The 23,693-nt window shown below is 40.6% G+C and overlaps 1 pseudogene; it reads left to right on the top strand.

Annotated features, from left to right (window-relative positions):
* The first annotated feature begins 1,821 nt into the window (after positions 1–1,821).
* LOC129540410 (protein lin-54 homolog) lies at positions 1,822–3,379 on the top strand (annotated as a pseudogene).
* Positions 3,380–23,693: the final 20,314 nt, after the last annotated feature.

Below are 23,693 nucleotides of genomic sequence, written 5' to 3'. Positions count from 1 at the left end.
TATCCTGCCATTCCTTTCTGGCCTGCAGAGTTTCTGCTGAAGGATCAGCTGTTAAGCTTATGGGGTTTCCCTTGTATTTACTTGTTGCTTCTCCCTTGCTGCTTTTAGTATTCTTTCTTTCTGTTTAGTCTTTGTTAGTTTGATTAGTATGTGTCTTGGCCTGCTTCTCCTTGGGTTTATCCTATATGGTACTCTTTGTACCTCTTGAATTTGATTGACTATTTCCTTTTCCATGTTGGGGAAATTTTCAACTATAATCTCTTCAAAATTTTTCTCACACCTTTTCTTTTTCTCTTCTTCTTCTGGGACCTCTATAATTCAAATGTTGGTGCACTTGACATTGTCCCAGAGGTCTCTGAGACTGTCCTCAGTTCTTTACATTCTTTTTACTTTATTCTGCTCTTCAGAAGTTATTTCCACCATTTTATCTTCCAACTCACTGGTTGGTTCTTCTCTGCTTCAGATATTCTGCTATTGATTCCTTCTAGAGTATTTTTAATTTCAGTAATTGTGTTGTTTGTCTCTGCATGTTTATTCTTTAATTCTTCTAGGTCTTTGTTAATTGATTCTTGCGTTTCCTCCATTTTATTTTCAACATTTTTGATCATCTTTACTATCATTATTCTGAATTCTTTTTCAGGTAGTTTGCCTATTTCCTCTTCATTTATTTGGACTTCTGTATGTCTAGTTTGTTCCTTCATATGTGTAGTATTTCTCTGCCTTTTCATTATTTTTTTTTAACTTATTGTGTTTGAGGTCTCCTTTTCCCAGGCTTCAACGTTGAATTCTTTCTTCATTTTGGTTTCTGCCTTCTAAGGTTTGTCCAATGATCTGTGTATGCTTCTTTTAGGGTGAGATTTGTGCTGAGTTTTTGTTTGTTTGCTTGCTTTTCCTCTGATGAGCAAGGCTGCGTGAGGTAGTACTCCTGTCTGCTGATGATTGGGTTTGTATTTTTGTTTTGTTTGCTGTTTAGATAAGGCTTCCTGCACAGGGAGCTATTGGTGGTTGGGTGATGCCAGGTGTTGTATTCCAGTGGTTTCTTTTGTGGAAACCTATCAAACTACTCTTCCTATCAAAAAGTTCTCACTATTTGATACTCCCTAGTGTTAATTCTCTGGTAGTCTAGGGTCTTGGAGTCAGTGCTTCCATTCCAAAGGCTCAGGGCTTGATTTCTGGTCAGGAACGAAGATTCCATCGAATTTTGCATAGGTCTGTATATTATTTTCTACTGGTCAGGCACTCCTGTCTGCTCTCAGCTGATGTTCTGCAAGCACTTCTGTGTCTGAAGATGTATTCCTGATGTATCCATGGAGAGAGATATACTCCACTCAAAACCTATGGGATGCAGCAAAAGCAGTCCTAAGAGGGAAGTTTATAGCAATATAATCCTACCTCAAGAAACAAGAAAAACATCAAATAGACAGCTAACTTTACACCTAAAATAACTGGAAAAAGAAGAATTTAAAAAACCCCAAAATTAGTAGAAGGCAACAAATCATAAAGATCCAAGCAGAAATAAATGAAAAATAAATGAAAGAAACAATAGTAAAGATTAATAAAACTAAAAGCTGGTTCTTTAAGAAGATAATCAAAATTGACAAACCTTTAGCCAGACTCATCAAGAAAAAAAGAGAGAATAATCGAATCAACAAAATCAGAAATGAAAAAGGAGAGGTTACAACAGACAATGAAGAAATACAAAGGATTATAAGAACCCATTATGAACAACTATATGGCAATCAAATGGATAACCTGGAAGAAATGGACAGATTCTTAGAAAAGTTCAATCTTCCAAGACTGAACTAGGAAGAAATAGAAATTATGAAAAACCCAATTACAAGCACTGAAATTGAAGCTGTGATAAAAAAAAATCTCCTCCCCCAAAAAACCCAGGACCAGACGGCTTCACAGGAGAAATCTATCAGGCATTTACAGAAGAGCTAATGCCTATCCTTCTAAAACTCTTTCAAAGAGTTGCAGAGGAGGGCGCGTGATTTTGAACAAACCAGAGTCTGACCCAGGGAGCGCGGCCTGAGCAGGAGGCGGCAGTGCCGCCAGCTTCATTATTTATTAAACTACATGAGGAGAGATGCTGGTGGAGCTGGCACCTGACCAACTTTCTGGAAGGAGAATGATCATGGAGGTGGTGCCAGCTGAGGTAGGGTTCTTTCACAGTCTACTCCGGGGACTCCATCAAAGACCGTAACAATATCTGAAAGTGGTGTTATTGGATCAACTTTAAATTCTACAACACAGACACCAAATAAAATAGCCATCTCACCTTTGAAATCGCCAAATAGGCAAAACCAGTTGTTGTTAACACCACCCCAGTGCGGATGTCCGTCCCGCTTGTATCAGCGCAGTCAAACAAGTTGTTCCAAAACCGATCAATCCAACTTCTCAGATAGTCACCACCAGCCAGCCACAGCAGCGGCTCATCATGCCTGCCACCCCACTGCCACAAATCCAGCCAAACCTCACGAACCTGCCACCAGGCACTGTGCTGGCCCCAGCTCCGGGAACAGGGAATGTGGGCTATGCAGTGCTTCCTGCTCAGTACGTGACTCAGCTACAGCAGTCTTCCTATGTGTCTGTAACAAGCAGCTCTAACTTTACTGGAACACCTGGTATCCAGACCCAGGCAAGGCTTCCGTTCAATGGCATAATCCCATCGGAGTCTGCCAGTCGGCCCAGAAAGCCCTGTAATTGCACAAAATCGCTGTGTTTGAAATTATATTGTGATTGCTTTGCAAATGGTGAATTTTGCAACAACTGCAATTGTACTAATTGTTATAGTAACTTGGAACATGAAAATGAAACGCAAAAAGCAATAAAGGCATGCCTTGACAGAAATCCAGAAGCTTTTAAGCCTAAGATAGGGAAAGGGAAGGAGGGAGAATCTGATCGACGTCACAGCAAAGGATGTAACTGCAAACGATCAGGATGTCTTAAGAACTACTGTGAATGCTGTGAGGCAAAAATAACGTTTTCCTCAATATGCAAGTGTATTGGCTGTAAGAATTTTGAAGAAAGCCCAGAAAGAAAGACGCTGATGCACTTGGCAGATGCAGCTGAAGTAAGGGTGCAGCAGCAAACGGCAGCGAAGACCAAGTTATCCTCTCAAATTTCGGACTTGCTAACCAGGCCAGCATCAGCTCTGAATAGCGGAGAAGGAAAGTTACCATTCACTTTTGTCACTAGGGAAGTAGCTGAAGCCACATGTAATTGCCTTCTTGCCCAGGCGGAGCAGGCAGACAAGAAGGGAAAATCAAAGGCAGCTGCTGAAGGGATGATACTTGAGGAATTTGGGCAATGCTTAATGAGCGTCATCAACTCTGCAGGAAAAGCAAAAAGTGACCCTTGTGTCATGAATTGCTAACTCTTGCACAAAAAACTGCTAAATGGAACTGTACAGAAAATTGAAGGTGCAGGGACACTTGATTTTTCTGGAAATAGCTTGACAATTATTGTATTGTTAATTCAGTCCTTGAGACATGAAATTATATTGATGGAGAAGAAATTTTAAATGAGGAAATTAGTACATTTAAAATCTTAGTTAAAATCTGCTTATGCCCTTCTAAGTTGAATTTTTCTTCATTGTATTATATAGCTTTTAAATTTGCTTGGGTTTCTTAAGAACTAGATGTTCTATCCTTCTGATTCTATTGACAAAGAACAATTATAAATTACTATTATATAATTTATAATGTATGGCGTTGTATGACTTTATTCCAGTACAAAAGCCAAAGAAATACTGGTATTACACAGTCATTCTTTGGTACTAGCAGATAGAATGTCTATATAAACAAATTCTTACGAAACATATTCAAATGACATTTTGTGTTTAGAAAAACACTATCTTTTTAAGAAAAATCAACTTTTTAGGGTGAATCCTGGAATAATATCCTGTTGTCAACTTTGGGAATTGTCAGAAGGGGAAATAATTTGTAGGCACACTTTAAAATTTAAAAAGTTATTTTGCTTTTTTAAAAAACATAAAAGTGTTAAGGGACAGAAAATAATTCTCAAAAGATGGACAATTTGTTTCTACAATAAGGAGCGACTAAGAAAGGTTCTGAGATCTTTCCATTTTCTTTCAGAGAGCTGGTATGTATTTGAAATAATAAATTGTCAGTGATTAAGGGGTACTATTAAAATGAATAGAAGTAAATATGTTATTATTATGTAGTGATAAAGTAGAACTTCACATAATTATCAGGTATGAAATTTGGCTTGGATGGAGAAATAAAGGGTATTGAAGCTCTAAGAGATGAATTTAGAGGAGAATTTTTCATCTATACATACAGTTCTCTTTATAGACTTTTGAACTAAGAGGTTTCAAACCAATGTATGGCTCTTACTTGATTTACTGCAAGGGGCCTCCTAACAAAGCTTTCAGAATTATAGTGGGGTTTCTTTTTATAAGGGAAGCTTAATTATGGCATTATTTTTAGCCAGTGATTTGGTAAGCCTACAGTATGAGTGTTTTCATATAATTACTAAAATAACATAAATCATTTTCAATAATTCAAAATTAAAAAGCTTTATGAATTTAAGAGCCTGTTATAATAGGACTCTGGATTTTATGATGAGAAAAAAACATGTTGGAATTCAGGCATTTTGTTAAGTACCTTAATCCTCAGTAATTAGTAGTATATGATTATTACATTTCTTACAAGGAATCTATAGTTGTATGTATTAAGTGTGTATATATGTTCATATGAACATGCAAGATATAGGCAATAAAAATTAAGTAATCCAAAAGAAGATTCTGTTATTAAGTATCTTCCTTTTGAAATTTGGATTTATAAAGTCATAGTGCAGTAACTTTAAATATAGATAGTGCCGACATTCTTAGCACCTCACTCTGCTGCTAAGTCACTTCAGTCGTGTCCGACTCTGTGTGACCCCATAGACGGAAGCCCACCAGGCTCCCCCTTCCCTGGGATTCTCCAGGCAAGAACACTGGAGTGGGTTGCCATTTCCTTCTCCAATGTGTGAAAGTGGAAAGTGAAAAGTGAAAGTGAAGTCGCTCAGTCGTGTCCGACCCTTAGCGACCCCACGGACTGCAGCCTACCAGGCTCCTCCATCCATGGGATTTTCTAGGCAAGAGTACTGGAGTGGCTTGCCATTGCCTTCTCCAGCACCTCACTCTAGTATGTTTAATTAAATTTTGTATAAATGTAAATTAGTGTAAGAGGATAAAGTAATATCTAATCAAGTTATTTTTCAAAAGATTACAATACCTTTTTGGTCTACACCTAAACTGTGTTCATTTTGTACATATTCTGTGTTTAATTCTAATTGCACCTTTGTGATGTGTATTTAGACGCAAAAATCCTCAACAAAATTGTAGCAAACAGAATTCAGCAACACATCAAAAAGCTCATACACCATGATCAAGTTGGATTTATTCCAGGAATGCAAGGATTCTTCAATATATGCAAATCAATGTGATACACCATGTTAACAAACTGAAAAATTAAAAACATATGATAATCTCAATAGATGCAGAAAAAGCCTTTGACAAAATTCAGTACCTATTTATGATTTAAACTCTTCAAAAAATGGGCATAGAAGGAACCTACCTCAACATAGTAAAGGACATATATGATAAGCCTACAGCAAACATTATTCTCAGTGGTGAAAAACTGAAAGCATTCCTGCTAAGATCAGGAACAAGACAAAGGTGTCCATTTTCCCCACTATTATTCAACATAGTTTCTGGACGTCCTAGCTACAGCAATCAGAGAAGAAAAAGAAATAAAAGGAATCCAGGTCAGAAAAGAAGAAATAAAGCCCTCACTGTTTGCAGATGACAAGATACTGTACATAGAAAACCCTAAAGATAGTATCAGAAAATAGTTAGAGCTTCTCAGTGAATTTAGCAAAGTTGCAGCATACAAAATCAATATATAGAAATCACTTGCATTTCTATATACTAACAATGAAAAATCAGAAAGAGAAATTAAGGAATCAATCCCATTCACCATTGCAACAAGAAGAATTAAATATCTAGGAATAAACTTACCTAGACTCTTGAGAGTCCCTTGGACTGCAAGGAGATCCAACCAGTCCATTCTAAAGGAGATCAATCCTGGGTGTTCATTGGAAGGACTGATGCTAAAGCTGAAACTGCAATACTTTGGCCACCTCATGCGACGAGTTGACTCACTGGAAAAGACTCTGATGCTGGGAAGGATTGGGGGCGGGAGGAGAAGGGGACGACAGAGAATGAGATGGCTGGATGGCATCACCAACTCAATGGACATGAGTTTGAGTGTACTCCGGGAGTTGGTGATGGACAGGGAGGCCTGGCGTGCTGTGATTCATGGGGTCGCAAAGAGTCGGACACGACTGAGCAACTGAACTGAACTGATGGAGACAAAAGAACTGTACACAAAAAATTAAAAGACACTGATGAAAGAAATCAAAGACGATATAAAACAGATGGAGAGATATTCCATGTTTCTGGGTGGGGAGAATCAATATTGTGGAAATGACTATACTACCAAACACAATCTGCAGATTCAATGCGATCCCTATCAAATTACCAATGGCATTTTTCACAGAACTAGAACTTTCACACATTGGAGAAGGAAATGGCAACCCACTCCAGTGTTCTTGCCTGGAGAATCCCAGGGACGGGGGAGCCTGGTGGGCTGCTGTCTGTGGGGTCACACAGAGTCGGACACGACTGAAGTGACTTAGCAGCAGCAGCAGAACAAAAAATTTCACAATTTGTGTGGAAACACAAAAGACCCCAAATAGCCAAGTAGTCTTGAGAAAGAAGAATGGAGCTGGAGGAATCAACTTTCTTGACTTCAGATTATACTACAAAGCTACAGTCATCAAGACAGTATGGTACTGGCACAAAAACAGAAATATAGACCAACGGAACAAGATATAAAGCCCAGATATAAACCCAGGCAACTATGGGTACCTTATTTTGATAAAGGAGGCAAGAATATACAATGGGGCAAAGACCTCCTCTTCAGTAGTTGGTACTGGGAAAACTGAACAGCTACATGTAAAAGAATAAAATTAGAACACTTCTTAACACTATATCAATAACCTCAGATATGCAGATGACACCACCCTTATGGCAGAAAGTGAAGAAGAACTAAAGAGCCTCTTGATGAAAGTGAAAGAGGACAGTGAAAAAGTTGGCTTAAAGCTCAACATTCAGAAAACTAAGATCATGGCATCTGGTCCCATCAATTCATGGCAGATAGATGGGGAAACAGTGGAAACAGTGGCAGATTTTGTTTTTCTGGGCTCCAAAATCACTGCAGATGGCAATTGCAGCCATGGAATTAAAAGACGCTTACTCTTTGGAAGGAAAGTTATGACCAACCTAGACAGCATATTAAAAAAAAGAGACATTACTTTGCCAACAAAGTCCATCTAGTCAAGGCTATGGTTTCTCCAGTGGTCATGTATGGATGTGAGAGTTGGACTGTGAAGAAAGCTGATCGCCGAAGAATTGATGCTTTTGAACTGTGGTGTTGGAGAGTCCCTTGGACTGCAAGGAGATCCAACCAGCCCATCCTAAAGGATATCAGTCCTGGGTGTACATTGGAAGGACTGATGCTAAAGCTGAAACTCCAATACTTTGGCCACCTGGTGTGAAGAGCTGACTTATTGGAAAAGACCCTGATGCTGGGAAAGATTGAAGGCAGGAGGAGAAGCGGATGACAGAGGATGAGATGGTTGGATGGCATCATCAACTCAATGGACATGCGTTTGGGTGGACTCTGGGAGCTGGTGATGGACAGGGAGGCCTGGTGTGCTGCGGTTCATGGGGTCACAAAGAGTTGGACACAACTGAGCGACTGAACTGAACTGAACTAATGCCATACACAAAGATAAACTCAAAATGGATTAAAGACGTAAATGTAAGACCAGAAACTATAAAACTCTTAGAGGAAAACATAGGCAGAACATTCAATGACATAAATCAAAGCAAGATCCTCTATGACCCACCTCCTAGAGTAATGGAAATAAAAACAGAAGTTAAAAAGTGGGACCTGATTAAACTTAAAAGCTTTTGCACAGCAAAGGAAACTATAAGCAAGGTGAAAAGACAACCCTCGGAATGGGAGAAAATAATGCAAATGAAACAAATGACAAAGGATTAATTTCCCAAATATACAAGCAGCTCATACAGCTCAATGCCAGAAAAGCAAACCACCCAATCAAAAAGTGGGAAAAAGACCTAAACAGACATTTCTCCAAAGAAGACATACAGATGGCTAACAAACACGTGAAAAGATGCTCAACATTGCTCTTTATTAGAGAAACGTAAATCAAAACCACAATGAGATATCACCTCACACCAATCAGAATGGCCCTCATCAAAAACTCTACAAATAATAAATACTGGAGAGGATGTGGAGAAAAGGGAATGCTCTTGCACTGTTGGTGGGAATGTACATTCATACAGCCTCTATGGAAGATGGCATTGAGATTCCTTATAAAACTAGGAATAAAACCACCATATGCCCATTCCTAGGCATATAACCTGAGGAAACCAGGGTTGAAAAAAAACACGTATCCCATTGTTCATTGCAGCACTATGTACAATAGCTAGAACATGGAAGCAACCTAGATGTCCATAGACAGATGAATGAATTAAAAAGTTGTGGTACATATACACAATGGAATATTACAACCATAAAACAGAATGCATTTGAGTTAGTTCTGATGAGGTGGATGAACCTAGAACCTATTATACAAAGTGAAGTGAGTCAGAAAGAGAAAGATAAATATCCTATTCTAATGCACAGATATGGAATCTAGAAAAATGGTGCTGAAGAATTTGTTTATAGGGAAGCAATGGAGAAACAGACATAGAGAATAGACTTACGGACACAGGGAGAGGGGAGCAGAGGGTGAGATGCATGGAAAGACTAACATGGAAACTTACATTCAGTTCAGTTCAGTTCAGTTCAGTCGCTCAGTCGTGTCCGACTCTCCGCGACCCCATGAATCACAGCACGCCAGGCCTCCCTGTCCATCACCAACTCCCGGAGTACACTCAAACTCATGTCCACAGAGTCGGTGATGCCATCCAGCCATCTCATTCTCCGTCGTCCCCTTCTCCTCCCGCCCCCAGCCTTTCCCAGCATCAGAGTCTTTTCCAGTGAGTCAACTCGTCGCATGAGGTGGCCAAAGTATTGCAGTTTCAGCTTTAGCATCAGTCCCTCCAATGAACATCCAGGATTGATCTCCTTTAGAATGGACTGGTTGGATCTCCTTGCAGTATAAGGGACTCTCAAGAGTCTTCTCCAACACCACAGTTCAAAAGCATCGATTCTTCGGCGATCAGCCTTCTTCACAGTCCAATTCTCACATCCATACATGACCACGGGAAAAACCATTGCCTTGACTAGACGGACCTTGGTTGGCAAAGTAATGTCTCTGCTTTTTAATATACTATCAAGGTTGGTCATAACTTTCCTTCCAAGGAGGAAGCGTCTTTTAATTTCATGTCTGCAATCAGCATCTGCAGTGATTTTGGAGCCCAAAAAAATAAAGTCTGACACTGTTTCCACTGTTTTTCCATCTATTTCCCATGAAGTGATGGGACCAGATGCCATGATCTTTGTTTTCTGAATGTTGAGCTTCAAGCCAACCTTTTCACTCTCCTCTTTCACTTTCATCAAGAGGCTTTTGAGTTCCTCTTCACTTTCTGCCATAAGGGTGGTGTCATCTGCATATCTGAGGTTATTGATATTTCTCCCAGCAATCTTGATTCCAGCTTGTGCTGCTTCCAGCCCAGCGTTCCTCATGATGTACTCTGCATATAAGTTAAATAAGCAAGGTGACAATATACAACCTTGACGTACACCTTTTCCTATTTGGAACCAGTCTGTTGTTCCATGTCCAGTTCTAACTGTTGCTTCCTGACCTGCATACAGGTTTCTCAAGAAGCAGGTCAGGTGGTCTGGGATTCCCATCTCTTTCAGAATGTTCCACAGTTTCTTGTGATCCACACAGTCAAAGGCTTTGGCATAGTCAATGAAGCAGAAATAGATGTTTTCCTGGAACTCTCTTGCTTTCTCCATGATCCAGCGGATGTTGGCAATGTGATCTCTGGTGCCTCTGCCTTTTCTAAAACCTGCTTGAACATCTGGGAGTTCACGGTTCACATATTGCTGAAGCCTGGCTTGGAGAATTTTGAGCATGACTTTACTAGCGTGTGAGATGAGTGCAATTGTGCGGTAGTTTGAGCATTCTTTGGCATTGCCTTTCTTTGGGATTGGAATGAAGACTGACCTCTTCCAGTCCTGTGGCCACTGCTGAGTTTTCCAAATCTGCTGGCATATTGAGTGCAGCACTTTCACAGCATCATCTTTCAGGATTTGAAATAGCTCAACTGGAATTCCATCACCTCCACTAGCTTTGTTAGTAGTGATGCTTTCTAAGGCCCACTTGACTTCACATTCCAAGATGTCTGGCTCTAGACTATCTTGGTTGTGAAGATCTTTTTTGTACAGTTCTTCTGTGTATTCCTGCCACCTCTTCTTAATATCTTCTGCTTCTGTTAGGTCCATACCATTTCTGTCCTTTATTGAGCCCATCTTTGCATGAAATGTTCCCTTGGAATCTCTAATTTTCTTGAAGAGGTCTCTTGTTTTTCCTATTCTGTTGTTTTTCTCTATTTCTTTGCATTGATCGCTGAGGAAGTCTTTCTTATCTCTCCTTGCTATTCTTTGGAACTCTGCATTCAGATGCTTATATCTTTCCCTTTCTCCTTTCTAGGAATCAGTGAATTAAAATGGACTGGAATGGGTGAATTTAACTCGGATGACCATTATATCTACTACTGTGGGCAGGAATCCCTTAGAAGAAATGGAGTAGCCATCATGGTCAACAAAAGAGTCTGAAATGCAGTACTTGGATGCAATCTTAAAAAGGACAGAATGATTTCTGTTCGTTTCCAAGGCAAACCATTCAATATTACAGTAATCCAGGCCTATGCCCCAACCAGTAATGCTGAAGAAGCCAAAGTTAATCGGTTCTATGAAGACCTACAAGGCCTTTTAGAACTAACACCCAAAAAAGATGTCCTTTTCATTATAGGGGATTGGAATGCAAAAGTAGGAAGTCAAGAATCACCTGGAGAAACTGGCAAATTTGGCCTTGGAGCACGGAATGAAGCAGGGCAAAGGCTAATAGAGTTTTGTCAAGAGAATGCACTGGTCATAGCAAACACCCTCTTCCAACAACACAAGAGAAGACTCTACACATGGACATCACCAGATGGTCAACACCGAAATCAGATTGATTATATTCTTTGCAACCAAAGATGGAGAAGCTGTATACAGTTAGCGAAAACAAGACCAGGAGCTGACTGTGGCTCAGATCATGAACTCCTTATTGTGAAATTCAGACTTAAATTGAAGAAAGTAGGGAAAACCACTAGACCATTCAGATATGACATCAATCAAATCCCTTATGATTATACAGTGGAAGTGAGAAATAGATTTAAGGGACTAGATCTGATAGATAGAGTGCCTGATGAACTCTGGACGGAGGTTCGTGATACTGTACAGGAGACAGGGACCAAGACCATCCCCATGGAAAAACTTACATTACCATATGTAAAATAGATAGCCAACCGGAATTTGCCATATGGCTCAGGAAACTCAAACAGGAGCTCTGTATCAACCTAGACGGGTGGGATGGGGCGGGAGATGGGAGGGAGGTTTAAAAGGGAGAGGATATATGTATACCTATGGCTGATTCATGTTGAGGTTTGACAGAAAACAACAAAATTCTGTAAAGCAATTATCCTTCAATAAAAAGCTAAATTTAAAAAAAGACATATTAAATCTACATTGCCTCTCCTTTATAAATGAAACCTCAAAGCCTGGATGACAGGTCAACAGCCTGTTGACCTGTTTACAATATGGGTTACTGAACATTTTAAGCACACTGTTGAAAACTATTGCTCAGAGAAAAAGATTCCTTTCAAAATATTACTGCTTATTGACAAAGCATCTGGTCACCCAAGAACATTGATGGCAATATACAATGATATAAGTGATGTTTTCATGCCTGCTAACGCAAAATCCATCCCGTAACCCATTGATCAAGAAGTGATTTTAAGACTTAAGTCTTAAGAAATACATTTTGTGCATCTATAGCTGCCATCAATAGTGATTCCTCTGATGGATTTGGACAGAGTAAATTCAAAGTCTTCTGAAAAGGATTCACAATTCTAGATGCCATTAAGAACATTTATGATTCATTGGAAGAGGTCAAAATATCAATATTAATGAAAGTTTGAAAGAAGTTGATTCCAATCTTTATGGATGAATTTGAGAGGTTTAAGACTTCAGTGAAGGAAGTAGCTGCATATGTGGTGGAAATAGCAGAAGAACTAGAAGTGGAGAATGAAGATGTGACTGAATTTCTGTAATTTCATGATAAAATGGATGAGGAGTTGCTTCTTATGGATGAGTAAAGAAAGTAGTTTCTTGAGATAGAATCTACTCTTCAAGATGATGCTATGAAGATTGCTGAAATGACAGCAAAGAATTCAGATGCAACATAAACTTAGTTGATAAAATAGTGGCAGGGTTCAAGACGATTCTGATTTTGAAAGTTTTACTATGGGTAAAATACTATCAAGCAACACTGAAAGGTACAGAGAAATGATTGATGAAAGACAGAGTCAATCAATGTGGCAAACTTCATTCTTTCTTATTTTAGGAAATTACTCCAGAAGCCCCAGTCTTCAGCAACCATTATCCAGATCAGTCTACTGCCCTCAATATTGATTGAGGCAAGACCCTCCACCTGCAAAAAGATTATGACTCTCTGAACATTCAGATGCTGTTTAGCATTTTTTAGCAAGAAAGTAATTTTACTTAGGTTTGTACATTGTTCTCTAGACATACTATTGTACACTTAATAGACTGCAGTGTAAACACAGCTTTTATATACACTGCAAAACAAAAAAATTCATGTGACTTACTTTATTGTGATATTTGCTTTAATTGTGGCGGGCTGGAGCCAAACCCACAATATCTCCAAGGTATGCCAATATATGTTTTATGCTTCCACACTACTAATAAAATTCCCAAGAGTCTTAATTATCATCCCCATTTTCTTATCAAGGTAGTGTCTATTTTTAATATTATTTGTTTATTTCTTTTCTCTAGTTGCAGTAAGCAGGGGCTCCTCTCTAGTTGTGGTATGCAGGCTTCTCATTGTGGTGGCTTCTCTTATTGTGGAGCTCAGGCTTCAGTAGCGGCTGCACATGGGCTCAGTAGCTGCGGCTCCTGGGCTCTACAGCAGACATTCAATAGTTGCGGCACACAGGCTTCATTGCTCTGCAGCATCCAGGATCTTCCAAGACCAGGGATAGCGCCCTGTCTCCTGCACTGGCAGGCAGGTTCGTCACCACTGACCACCAGGGAAGCCCCAAGTTTATATGTTTGAAGACGACCCCCCCCCCCGCAAAAATGAATTGTCTTTTCACTCATCTGTGACCAACTCTTTGCAACCCCATGAACTGTAGCCTGCCAGGCTCTTCTGTCCATGGAGTTCTCCAGGCATGAATACTGGGATGGGTTGCCATTTCCTTTCCCAGGGGATCTTCCCAACCCAGGGATGAAAACCCAGGTCTCCTGCATTGCAGGTGGACTCTATAACATCTGAGCTACCAGGGGATGCCTGCTATTATCATAATCTTTTCACCTCTCTATGTGTGCATACATTATTCAGAAAATATAGAAAATGGAAGCTAATGTATTTTGTGTATCTTTTATGTGCCAAGAATCTTGGAGACTTTAATATATTGAGTCTGGTCCAGCAAACACATTTTGAACACCACCCAAGTGCCAGACACACAGATAGAGATCAAGTCACATTCTTGTTCTTGAGAGTGGCATCCGTGCCCACAAATAAATAATTTCCATACAATAAGGGAAATCTTATTACAAAAGAGGGGCTGATTTAGGGTAGGGTTCACAGAGGAAATAAAGCCTGGATTGAATACACTGAAGGATGAAGAAGAGAGCTAATGATGTATAGATTTTTCAGTTTACAATTTGGTGGCATAACTTCCATTGTGTTTCTTGGGCAAATCATCTGATGCTTTGTAGCTGGCAAAGCTTGTCACAGGTATAGACAACATTTTGCCCAGGAAATGTGGAGAAGAGGAGATTGCACTATACCACCTGTCCACTACAGCGGGGGCTGAGTGGGTAGCCATAAACCCTATGTCGTCAAGACTAGAGTTTCTCCAGACTGGCTGTAAAGGTTAATGAGCACCTCCTCGGTGACTCATTTCCTCTCTCCTACTGATACCATTTGTTCCAATATCATGGGCTATTACAGGGCTTTCTTGCAGCAGTCCTCAGGGTCAACATCTCTGTCAAATATAATAGGACAAAGTCCAAGGGTGTAAAAAGTTGCTCCTTAGGGGGCAAGGAGGAATTCTGATAGCTTCTTAAAATAATGAGTGGTTTATGCTGTTTTCTCAGGAGGTAGGATTAGAAAGTATTTCAAGACTCACCTTCTCCTTGTGTGTTAGTCCCTTCAGATTTTTCCAGATCCCTCTACCAGACTTTCCTTTTCACATTCTCCTCAGTCAGTTCAGCTCAGTTCAGTCACTCAGTCGTCTCCGACTCTTTTCAACCCCATGAACCACAGCACGCCAGGCCTCCCTGTTCATCACCAACTCCTGGAGTTTACCCAAACTCATGTGCATCGAGTCGGTGATGCCATCCAGCCATCTCATTCTCGGTTGTCCCTTCTCCTCCTGCCCCCAGTCCCTCCCAGCATCAGGGTCTTTTCCAGTGAGTCAACTCGTCACATGAGGTGGCCAAAGTATTGGAGTTTCAGCTTCAGCATCAGTCCTTCCAATGAACACCCAGGACTGATCTCCTTTAGGATGGACTGGTTGGATCTCCTTGCAGTCCAAGGGACTCTCAAGAGTCTTCTCCAACACCACAGTTCAAAAGCATCAATTCTTCGGTGCTCAGCTTTCTTCACAGTCCAACTCTCACATCCATACATGACCACTGGAAAAACCATAGCCTTGACTAGATGAGCCTTTGTTGGCAAAGTAGTGTCTCTGCTTTTTAATATGCTCTCTAGGTTGGTCATAGGAGAAGGCAATGGCAAGCCACTCCAGTACTCTTGCCTAAAAAATCGCATGGACAGAGGAGCCTGGTAGGATGCAGTCCATGGGGTCGCTACTAGTCGGACACGACTGAGCGACTTCACTTTCCCTTTTCCCTTTCATGCATTGGAATGGCAACTCACTCCAGAGTTCTTGCCTGGAGAATCCCAGGGATGGTGGAGTCTCATGGGCTGCCGTCTATGGGGTCGCATAGAGTTGGACACGACTGAAGTGACTTAGCAGCAGCAGCAGCAGCAGCTAGGTTGGTCATAACTTTCCTTCCAAGGAGTAAGCGTCTTTTAATTTCATGGCTGCAATCACCATCTGCAGTGATTCTGGAGCCCAAAAAAATAGTCTGACACTGTTTCCACTGTTTTTCCATCTATTTCCCATGAAGTGATGGGACCAGATGCCATGATCTTTGTTTTCTGAATGTTGAGCTTCAAGCCAACCTTTTCACTCTCCTCTTTCACTTTCATCGAGAGGCTTTTTAGTTCTTCTTCATTTTCTGCCATAAGGGTGGTGTCATCTGCATATCTAAAGTTATTGATATTTCTCCCGGCAAACTTGATTCCAGCTTGTGTTTCTTCCAGCCCAGCGTTTCTCATGACATTCTCCTAAACCACCTTAAAAAAAATCTTTCTGTGATCTATGATCATTCCATTAGGTGTTCCCCACTCCACTGCCCCTGCTTGACTGAGGTTCTTTTTTCATGCCAGTCTACTAGTACTGAAATGTTTAGCTGTCAAAAAGTAATTGACCTTTTCCAAAAAAATCTTCCACCAAGAGTAAAGTATGAAACTGCTCATTAGTTAAAATAGGCATTAAGTGAGTTGCTGTCACACTAAAGCTGAAGACAATTTCTACTTGACCTCAAATGATGAAGCAGCGAAAAGCTTTACTATCAAACTCAAAATGGAGTTCACTGGTCATTTGAAGAAGAAGGCAAAGGGATCACTGCCATTCACGTTTCAAACAGGGAAACTGGAGTCAAAAAACATCCTGCAGGATGTTTCACTGAAGTGAAACCTAGGTGTCAGCTTGGCAATCTAATTAAATTTGACTCATTGGAAAAGGCCCTGCTGCTGGGAAAGATTGAGGGCAGGAGGAGAAGGACGCAACAGAGGATGAGATGGTTGGATGGCATCGCAACACAATGGACATGAATTTGAGCAAATTCTGGGAGACAGTGAAGGGCAGGGAAGCCTGGCATGCTGTAGTCCATGGGTTCACAAAGAGTTGGATATGACTTAGTGACTGAACCACAGCAATAGCTTTCCTCCAAAACTTCTCACAATTCCTTCACGTTATCAGGATTTACTTCTATGAAGTTGCTCTCTGTTTCTAAGCTTCCTCAAAAATAAGAGCAAATTCTTTTCTGTTTCATATCAACCTCCTTCGATAAGAAATCCACCCCCATCTTCTTGGTCTTTCCTGTCCGGTGTGGTAGCCACTAACCAAATGTTTAAATTTAATTGACAAAAATTAAATAAAATTAAAAATTCAACTCCTCATTCTCACTAGCCTTATTTCAAGTCCTGGACGACTGTATGTGGCTAGTGGCTAAAGCATCGATACCCCCAGATTAGGACATATCCATTATCATAGAAAAATCCTATTGGGCATTTGTACCCGTGTGTCATGACTTGATGACTACTTACTGGATATTATATTTGTGGCTATATGTCAAGAGGTCATATTTCTACTCTCCAACAGAAAATTTGTTTTGATGTAAGCGTTTTTTACCACCCTTCTCTTTTCAGAAGTGTATCATCCATCTGGGATTTCCCCGGTGACCCAGAAGTTAAGAGTCTGCTAGTAGTGCTGGAGCCACAGGAGGCTTGAGGTCAATCTCTGGGTTGGGAAGATCCCCTGGAGGAGGGCATGGCATCCCACTCCAATATTCTTGCCTGGAGAATCTCCATGGACAGAGAAACCTGTGAGTTACAGTCCATAGGGTCCCAAAGTGTCAAACACAACTGAAGCAACTTAGTGCACACGCACACACCATCCATCTGGACTTTCCAGGTGGCGCTAGTGGTAAACAACCCACTTGCCAATGTAGGAGACATAAGAAACTCAATTCCCATCCAACTGCTTAAAGGGGAAGGGGCTAGTGTTTAACAAGTAATGTAAAAAATAAAATTCATCTGGTAATATCCTACCACACACCATTAGGAAACTGAGGCTCAAAGAGGCTCAGGAATATGCCTATGTTACACTGTGAGTAGGAAACAGGATTTGAACCAAGATTCTTCGGAAACTAAGCCTTGTGCTCTTCCCCCGCAGGGCATCATCAGAGTGGCAGAGGTCCTCTAAGGTACACTTTGTCACCACAGAACCATTAGTTTTTCCTGTCCTATCATGAATTTAAACACAGGCTGGAAAACAATCTAATAACAAAGGCTGAGTAGCCTCATAAAAAAATACTGTACCGGTAGTAAGAAAGCCTGGTTTCTGATATCAGCTGCAGTCCAGTTCAGTTCAGTTCAGTCGCTCAGTCGTGTCCGACTCTCCGCGACCCCATGAATCACAGCACGCCAGGCCTCCCTATCCATCACCAACTCCCTGAGTTCACTCAAACTCATGTCCACAGAGTCGGTGATACCATCCAGCCATCTCATTCTCGGTCGTCCCCTTCTCCTCCCGCCCCCAACCTTTCCCAGCATCAGAGTCTTTTCCAGTGAGTCAACTCGTCGCATGAGGTGGCCAAAGTATTGCAGTTTCAGCTTTAGCATCAGTCCTTCCAATGAACACCCAGGATCTATCTCCCTTAGAATGGACTGGTTGTATCTCCTTGCGGTACAAGGGACTCTCAAGTCTTCTCCAACACCACAGTTCAAAAGCATCAATTCTTCGGCGATCAGCCTTCTTCACAGTCCAACTCTCACATCCATACATGACCACGGGAAAGACCATAGCCTTGACTAGACGGACCTTTGTTGGCAAAGTAATGTCTCTGCTTTTTAATATATTATCAAGGTTGGTCATAACTTTCCTTCCAAGGAGCAAGTGTCTTTTAATTTCATGGCTGCAATCACCATCTGCAGTGATTTTGGAGCCCAAAAAAATAAAGTCTGACACTGTTTCCACTGTTTTTCCATCTATTTCCCATGAAGTGATGGGACCAGATGCCATGATCTTTGTTTTCTGAATGTTGAGCTTCAAGCCAACCTTTTCACTCTCCTCTTTCACTTTCATCAAGAGGCCTTTGAGTTCCTCTTCACTTTCTGCCATAAGGGTAGTGTCATCTGCATATCTGAGATTATTGATATTTCTCCCAGCAATCTTGATTCCAGCTTGTGCCTCTTCCAGCCCAGCGTTCCTCATGATGTACTCTGCGTATAAGTTAAATAAGCAAGGTGACAATATACAGCCTTGACGTACTCCTTTTCCTATTTGGAACCAGTCGGTTGTTCCATGTCCAGTTCTGACTGTTGCTTCCTGACCTGCATACAGGTTTCTCAAGAGGCAGGTCAGGTGGTCTGGTATTCCCATCTCTTTCAGAATGTTCCACAGTTTATTGTGATCCACACAGTCAAAGGCTTTGGCATAGTCAATGAAGCAGAAATAGATGTTTTCCTGGAACTCTCTTGCTTTCTCCATGATCCAGCGGATGTTGGCAATTTGATCTCTGGTGCCTCTGCCTTTTCTAAAACCTGCTTGAACATCTGGAAGTTCACGGTTCACATATTGCTGAAGCCTGGCTTGGAGAATTTTGAGCATGACTTTACTAGCGTGTGAGATGAGTGCAATTGTGCGGTAGTTTGAGCCTTCTTTGGCATTGCCTTTCTTTGGGATTGGAATGAAGACTGACCTTTTCCAGTCATGTGGCCACTGCTGAGTTTTCCAAATCTGCTGGCATATTGAGTGCAGCACTTTCACAGCATCATCTTTCAAGATTTGAAATAGCTCAACTGGAATTCCATCACCACCACTAGCTTTATTCGTAGTGATGCTTTCTAAGGCCCACTTGACCACTAGCTGTGAATTGAGCCAGGCAGAGTACTTCTCTGGGCCTCAGGTTCCTCATCAGTAGAGTAAAAGACTAAGAGTTGATAAGCACCATTATCCTCTCCAGCCTTAAAGTTACAGTCTGTCGAGGTTGTAGTCTAGTTAAGGTTGAATACGCTCTGAAACCTACATCGTAGTTTAATCCTTTGCTATCTATAAGAAGAGAGGAGAGCTTGTGACCCTTTCCAAATAGGCTATTAAAAAAAAAAAAAAAGCCTATGATTCAACAAACAACTAGATTGGAAGTCAGAAGGCTTAGAGTCAATGTTCAACTCTACCACTGAGTGTGACTTTGAACCTGGAACCAGGCTTCCTGATCGCTCCTTTCATCGAGTTTCCAGGGTGTGAAATAGAGTACTGTCCTACATCACTCCCAGAGATTCCGTTAGGATCTCGCTTGATGACTTATGTGAAAACACTTTATTGTAAAATATCTTACCACTGCAAGTTATTCTGACATGGCTGTTCTGTGTTAGAACAAACTTTCAGTGACTTGTTCCTCAGGAACAAGGAGGAGCTCCAGGAGGTATTGTGGGAACCAGGGACACGCTGAGGGTGATTTGTACTTTAGAGTAAAGTGCTCCTAAGCAGAGCATAGGGTGCATAACATATGTCCAGCCCCGATGACAAATACTTCCAGCAAGGATAGAAACATCATGATTCTCCAGAGTGGAAGCAACCCATCTTTATAGAAAAAAGGACAACTAAAAGAAATCAACAATAGAAAGAGATGAAAGAAGAGATAAAAGAGAAGGGAAAGGAAGATGGGCTTATACTAGGTATCAATGGAAATAATCAGTAAACAGTCTGTAATAAGAGTAGAAAGAGTTTTATTTGAGCCACAGTGAGGGCTATAGCCCAGGAGACACAGATTCAGGAAGCGCTTGAGCTGTATTCTGCTAGATCACAAATGGGGGGAGGTTTATAAAGGCAAAAATTGCAAAATTACGTAAGTTGTTTGTCAAGAATTGTAATAGGAGCTGGAAAGACGTAAGTGTGTTTGTTAAGCAAAGATTGGTTGGGGCACTAAATAGTTGCACAGTTACAAGGGGAGAACTTGAGGTCACGAGGTTGCAGTGGCAGCTGCCAGCAGATATTATTTTGAAAGCAGCTGGTGGTGTCCTTGATTCTGCTACAGTTCAGAAAATCCAAGTTCTTAGGGATACAGGAACATGTTTGAAACCACATTCACAATGCCCCCCCACCTCCATTTAGGATGCCTGAACCACAGTTTTTCCATTTTGATTATTAAATGCATTCTTTTCCTTAATGGTTAAGGCAGATGTACATTGGCAGGTTTAATAGGCCACAAACAGGCTGGGGTTTTGTAATTTTCAGAAAGAAATGTGTTATAGTTGATTCACAATGTTATGTTAGCTTCAGGTGTAACAGCAAAGTGAATTAGTTATGCATATGCATACACCCACCCTGGGTTGCAAAGATCCACCAGAGAAAGGAATGACAACCCACTCCAGTATTCCTGCCTAGAGAATTCCAAGGACAGAGGAGCCTGGCAGGCTACAGTCCATGGGGTCACAAAGAGTCAGATACAACTGAGCCGCTAACACTTTCACTTTTTCACTCTTTTTTAGATTCTATTCCCATATAGGTCATGACAGAGTATTGAATAGAGTTCCCTGTGTTATACGGTAAGGCCTTATTAGTTTATTTCACATATAATAGTGTGTGTGTGTCAATCCCAATCTCCCAATTAATCCCTCCCCTTCTTATCCCCTGATAACTGTGTTTGTTTTCTACATCTGTAGCTCTATTTCTACAAATAAGCTATTCCGGTTAGTGTAAATTTCAAGTTAAATCATATATAAGCCAAAATTACTTTCCTATACTTCAATATGTGTAATTTTCTTTCATCACAAATTACAGGATATTGCTAAGATGGGTTGTAAAGAAAAGACTCTATTTGCAATTAGGGAGAGGTTCTCTTAAATAATTAAAACACAACTTAGATATGTTCTCAATTCATACCTCATACAGTTCACTTTGACTGTAGATAAGACTTTTATGGATGGCTATTATTTGTAAACATCACTGCTGTATGATTAAAGCAAACGTCATATAATTCCTGAGGCAGGAAGATATAAGAACTTCAGAAACTGCCTGGGATCTCTAAGCACACTGAAGAAGGCAGGGGTCCTCAGAGCCTTGAATGCCAACCAGGTAATTAATCTTCCATGCTATTGAGGGCACAGGGCTTTCTTTGTGTATCTGTTTTTCTTTGCCAGCTTTTAACTGGGCCAGAAAGGACAAGTTATAGTTCAAAACATGTTAATCATGCTTGTGTTGCTGTTTTGTTTAAATTACTTATTTCCTTTCTTGTCTTATAAAGAGAATTGGCTTTGGTCTCAGATAGTGTTGAGTTAAATCCTGGCTCAGCAGTCTAGGAGCTGTGAAACTGTAGGATAGATATTAATCTCCATAAACTTTAGGGTCTTCATGTGAAAATAAGCTAATGATATCTGGAACGCAGCCCCGTTGTAGGGATTAAACTGGATGGCATGGGAGCATTCAATGAATGCCAATTTGTTTCACTTTTCACTTTCACGCATTGGAGAAGGAAATGGCGACCCACTCCAGTGTTCTTGCCTGGAGAATCCCAGGGATGGGGGAGACTGGTGGGCTGCCGTCTATGGGGTCGCACAGAGTCAGACACGACTGAGGTGATTTAGCAGCAGCAGCAGCAGCAGTGCCCCTGCCTTATCCTGCTGGCACTCTCTGAAGTTTGCTATCCTTAGTCAGCTGAGGTCAGAAAATATTAAATGGTAAACTCCAAAAATAAGAAGCCAGAAACTATAAATTGTGCCATGCTTTGTTCTGAGCAGCCTGATGAAATCTAGCATGATCCTGCTTATTCCCACCCGGAGGCGGGTCATCCCTTTGTCCAGCGTACTGCTTCCTTCCACCCCCACCCCCACCACCCCAATTAGCATAGGAAAAGCAGTATATATAGGGTTCTGTAACATCTGTGGTTTCAGGGGGGTCTTAGAACATATTCCCTGCAGATAAGTGGGGAGGACTATATTTTAAAAGATGCTGAACCTCCCTTCCCCAGAATATTGACCTGAGAGCGAAGTTTTTACCATTTGTGTCTTGAAGCGGGTACAGGACAGCCACAATACCTCTATCACTTTTGGAATGGAGCCTCTTCAGAAGAATTAATTGCAGGGTTAATACCATAATTAGAGAGAGAGAGAGGTCATCACAGCCACATACTCTTCACTCTTTTGTTTCCCTCCTTATCAACACTGTGTCAAAGTGTCCATATGGACCTTAATATGGACCTAATCTTTAGATTTTCTGGGAAAGTTTCCATTTCAAATACTCTGTTCCACCATTTCCCTTAAGCAATCTATTATTTGAGAGTTAGAACATGTATGCTGATTTGAGGATCATAAAATGTGCTCAAATTAAAATGCAATGAATTAATCTTCTTAGTAATAATTTGGGGGAAAAATCTTTTTCCCAACCCCATGCTTACACTAAAGTAGTTGCCTAATGGATAAAAATAGAATAGAGGTAGATATTTTAATCTTATATGGATGGCAATGGCCAGTTTTTCAAATATAAATTCCAAAAGTTATAAAGGAGATAACTATGACAATTTTTGAAATTTTCAGCAGGCAAAAAAAATATATTCTAAACAAGAGAAAATACAAACTGGGAAATATTTTTGGTAAGATACAAAAGACAATAAATACATGAAGAAAGCCCTCCAAATTCCTGAGGAAAGAGATAAAAAATCCAACAATAAGCTGTGCAAAGCTGTAAACCAAAAATTCATAAAAAAATTTTTGAAAACTAATCATTATATAAAAAGACATTCAACTTTATCAGTATTTTTAAAATGAAGTTTTTCTTTAATATACCAAATTACCAAGAAAAAAACTGACAAATCAGGTGTTCATTAAGGGCTGGGGAAAGCAGCATTTCTGCCCACTAGTGTTAGAATGAACACACAGTACAGCCCATTCAGAGAGCATTTTCAAAATTCTTTTAAGTTTACTTTTTAACTGGATTATAATTGCTTTACAATATTGTCTTGGTTTCTGCTGTACAACAACCTGAATTAGCTATAAGTACACGTATATCCCCTCCTTCTTGAGCCTCCCTCCTGCTCTTCTAGGTTTGGAGGGTATTTAAGCCAAGAATATCAATGTGACAATTTGTGTGTTCTGTGAAATTACAACCCTGTGTATGTGAATTCAGACTTCCCAGGTGGCGCTAGTGGTAAAGAACCCATCTGCTAAAGCAGGAGACGTGAGAGACAAGAGTTCGATTCCTGGATCCAGCAGATCCCCTGGAGGAGGGCCTGGCAACCCACTCCGGTTTTCTTGCCTAGAGAATCCCATGGACAGAGAATGCTATGGACAGAGTAGCCTAGCAGGCTACAGTCCATAGCGTTGCAAAGAGTCAGACCCGACTGAAGAAACTTAGCAGGCTCTCACATATGTGAATTTATACTAAAGAGAGAAGCAAAACTTCATAAAAGTTATGTGAGTGGAAGAAGGTTTATTACAGT

This window comes from Moschus berezovskii, chromosome 4, assembly GCF_049115385.1.
Source record: "Moschus berezovskii isolate FMDL1 chromosome 4, NW_MosBer_1.0, whole genome shotgun sequence".
In the NCBI taxonomy this organism is placed as follows: domain Eukaryota; kingdom Metazoa; phylum Chordata; class Mammalia; order Artiodactyla; family Moschidae; genus Moschus; species Moschus berezovskii.
The sequence above is the reverse complement of the archived record's forward strand: the minus strand, read 5'-3'. Positions and strand labels throughout refer to the sequence as shown.